Source organism: Rhododendron vialii, chromosome 1a (genome assembly GCF_030253575.1).
Source record: "Rhododendron vialii isolate Sample 1 chromosome 1a, ASM3025357v1".
Classification (NCBI taxonomy): domain Eukaryota; kingdom Viridiplantae; phylum Streptophyta; class Magnoliopsida; order Ericales; family Ericaceae; genus Rhododendron; species Rhododendron vialii.
Window position 1 is genome coordinate 4,270,381 of NC_080557.1, and position 3,954 is coordinate 4,274,334.

Below are 3,954 nucleotides of genomic sequence, written 5' to 3' on the forward strand. Positions count from 1 at the left end.
CACTACAACAAAAATCGCTTTCAATAGCGTTGAAAAAACGCTGTAATAGGTAATAGACAGCGTTCTGAAGAACGTTGTATTAGCCCATGCTATTAAAAGTCTTAACTTTCTATAGCGTTCATTACCCGCTGTTAAAAACTTTCTATAGCGTTCATTGCACGCTGTTAAAAAACTTTCTATAGCGTTCATTGTCCGCTGTTGTATTTTGTACCTTTGATAGCGTTTTTTGCCTGCTATCTTATTTTTTTTACAGCATCTAATGAACGCTATTAAAGGTAAACAATAGCATTTTGTGAACGCTATCTCAGCCAATTTTAGCATTTTTTAAAATACTACAAATACCAATATACTAGCATTTTCATACAGAAAACCTGCATTCCATTCTCAACTCCAAAGTACATCCAAATGCGATACAATTTCAATGTAAGATGAGTAATTCAACAAATGGATGAAGATTCATTACAATAGTTTGGAGAATAATTTTCCAACACACTACATTTAAGATTCAGACTAATTACACTCATAAAAAAAACACTAATGTAATCTCCCTTTCTAGAAAATGTAATCCTAAACTAGCCAGCCATCTCATTCAAGTATCCCAATTCTTCACCCGCGGAGATGTTCTTTATCTGAAGCTTACTTCTTCGCTGAGTTTATTGACCTTTTGCTTCCAATGGCGAATACATACCTGCAAGTATAGAACTATTCAAAGTAACGCAATTGATATAGTAAAAATTATTAACTAGAAAAACAACTTTAAAGCAACAAAATGTTAGCAAACAATCCAAACATGAAATAAAAATTGCAGTTAAAAAAGAATATGATGGATAACTGTCAGCAAAATTTAAGTCCTCAACATATCAAAATGCTAACATGCACTAATCTCATTGTTTAAGTCTAGCTAGTCTCACTTGGACTTCATTAAACAAGTCAAGGCACATGATCCAGGACCCAATATGCATGCCAATCAGGAAATGAGTAGGAGAGAAGCAAAATCAAGAACAATCTCAAAAGCAGCCATACTATGACTAATTGGTGAACGACATACACCAAAATCAGAGTCAAAGTTTTGGCAAAAAAGACAAGAAAGAAAGATTTGGACGGTGTAATTGAAAAAGATCAATCCATGGGAGTCTCCGACTTGCTACCCCTGTTTTAATTACTCTGAAGTAAAAGAAAACCAGAAGCAGGGGAACGAGATGGAATCATTCCCATAATTATTATTAGCCCTTAAACAAGGTAAAGATGATTTCTCTCACCTGCACTTGATCCATATTTCAAGCCCTGTACTCTACAGTTTAAGCACATTGCAGCAATAATATCTCAATTTCCAGCAGTCAGAATACCATATTCTAACTGGTGGGGTGGAAACAAAGAAACAAGTTTTCATCTTTTTCCTATACTCTACTACTTCTGTTCAACAATGTTTGTGCTAGCCAAAGTCAAAACTAACCTCTTACTAGTTTTTTGATAATCACCTCTTACTAGTTCAAACTTCTAATTTAACAAGTGCACGAATTCTATGGCTGATTACTTTCCCTACTCACTAGTAATCTTCTTGTTTGCTGGACAGTAAAGTGGCATCTTATAAGGAGGGCTGTTAAAAAGGCCTAACTTATACTATTAGGAGAACTAGAGTCTGTAATACCTATTTAACCTTTTTGGCTCAATAGGTAGGGTAATCAACCTACTGTGCAAGAAATGGGACGGGCAGCTGCTAACTTATACTATTAGGAGAACTAGACCTAACTCTGGCCTCTTTATGTGTCCAATGTTGAGTACTAACATGCCCATCACCAAAGTTAGAAATGGGACGTGCAACTGCTAGCACCTCATTATGAGATGGGAAGCACCTAAATCATTGGGCTGACAGAGGGAAATCTAGGTTCAAGATCAGAATTGTTTGTGGGCTACAAATACTTAGTGTGACTAAGGCAAAACAGCACAATACCCTTACAAATACTAACCCCAACCTCAACAAAACAACAGCAACAACACCAGGACACAAAAAGAAGAAGACAGAAAACATATCTTAATCATATATATAGTGAGAGTATGGATGACTTTGCTACATACATAAACAGGTGAGAGTCCATACAAATCTGCATTCATGAAGCACGTTACTAGAATGGTGGAACATAACCATGAAATCACACACGTATACATAGAACAAGTCAAACTGCAACAACGATGTCAAGTCTCCAAGTCAACTATGTTCTAATTTAGGTTTAACATTCCCGATCAAGGCTTTTGCTAGGGGGGAAAAAAACTTCATAAGTCATGAGCCTTTTCTAAGCTATTTTATTAACCATAATCCAAGTAAATGAGGCATTTAGAGTACATTTCGAATGAATAACCAATGTGCTAATCAAACAAGACAATCTTCATAAACACCCTTTTAGCACAAAAATCATTCTAGGGGTAAAAGATAGCAACTAATATTCAGTTTCAGCAATTTGAATTCACAATCCAACACTCAAGGTCATATTTTAAGCAAACAAGATACATTCCTTATTGTAACGATTTTTACAACTAAAATTCGTTGGTGTAGATATCTCATGGAGTGGTGTGTGCATATTATACATATCCCAAAATGGAAAAAATGGAAAAATCATAATGGAAAAGGAAGTGTCCAAACATGCCCTAGTACTTTTATTAGTTTGTTTATGTCTTGGGTGAATAATAGTCTTGCTTATTGTTATGCACATCGTATAGAGTTTATTGTTCTACACATCAGACTAATAATCTGCACATCATGCGATAATGCACATCTAAACACGAGTGGGTAAGGTACCATTACCAATTAGTCAGATTACCCACAAGAGATAATTGTGCAGAATGAGATATAAACTTCAACTGTATTTAGCAACACAATGCCTATATCCAGTAATCAGTTTCTACTTTCTAGGGACAACAGAGAGAAAGAAATACCAAGTGGATGGCATAACCGTGAGTCACCTAGAGTTATTGAGGCAGAGAGACAGGTTTGAGATTCAACAGTCTTGCAATTGCCAAAATCTTATACCTGCAAAATGAATTGACACACTCAAAGACCAACAAATGAACTTCATGCACACACTTTTTTTAGGGTGAACAGGGAGTAAAACAATAACCATTGTTATGAAATCATGAAGATTTTATAAAGTTGTATGCTTACCGAAACTCGCTAGGAAAACGGTTGCTGCATTGCGAAGGTAAATTCCATATTTTGAATGATGTTTCGAAGCTGCCGAGAGAGAGCGAGAGAGAAAGGGACAAAACCAAGGGCATGTATTATAACAGGATGAAAAGATAATCAATTGGTACTTTGCAAATACATGCTGTTATATGGCAATTAAGGCTCTATAGATTGCACAAAAATATTTCGTAAGATGGGTTAGATTATCCATATGCGCGTGTGCGTGTATCTATCTCATTTCTCATTTCATCGAACACGTAGAACGCATACTTTTAAGAAATCCAAAATTAAGTAACAGTAAAATCAGATCATTTAAGGATAGGAATTCGCAAGATTTCCGTTTCCGGATATGGTGGTCGTGTGATGGTTGCGAGAAGTACTTCCGAGCAGGTTTTGATTGCTTCATGAGATGCCGAAGAAGAAGAATACAAGAGATTCCATTGAGCTTGTTTTCGATTGAAAACTGATAACTCAGATAAAGTAAATCCTAACCCTTTAAATGGATAACCTTGTAAACCCTAAATTGATTTATCTTAGAAAAATAGAGAAGAACGAACTTACCTGAAAAAAGGCTGAAACGGTTGAGAAGAGACATGCGTAAAGGAAAACGATTCTGAGAAACGATTGAGAAAAAATGAAGCAACCTAAAACAAACAGAACCCTAGAACAACAGCCGGTCCATCCGAACCAGTTTGCATGGATAATGATTCAGAAATTTGGGGTTTGTTCGGAATATATCGACTGAAAATTTCAAAGGTAAATGAAAATTTCAGAGG

General features: G+C 35.8%; 1 long non-coding RNA gene across 1 annotated transcript; it reads right to left on the minus strand.

Annotated features, from left to right (window-relative positions):
- Nucleotides 1-419: 419 nt before the first annotated feature.
- LOC131298829 (uncharacterized) lies at nt 420-3,726 on the minus strand. The gene is made up of 3 exons (XR_009190543.1): nt 3,158-3,726; nt 2,932-3,025; nt 420-688 (listed from the first exon to the last, which is right to left on the minus strand). It is a non-coding gene; the product is annotated as an uncharacterized LOC131298829 (long non-coding RNA).
- Nucleotides 3,727-3,954: the final 228 nt, after the last annotated feature.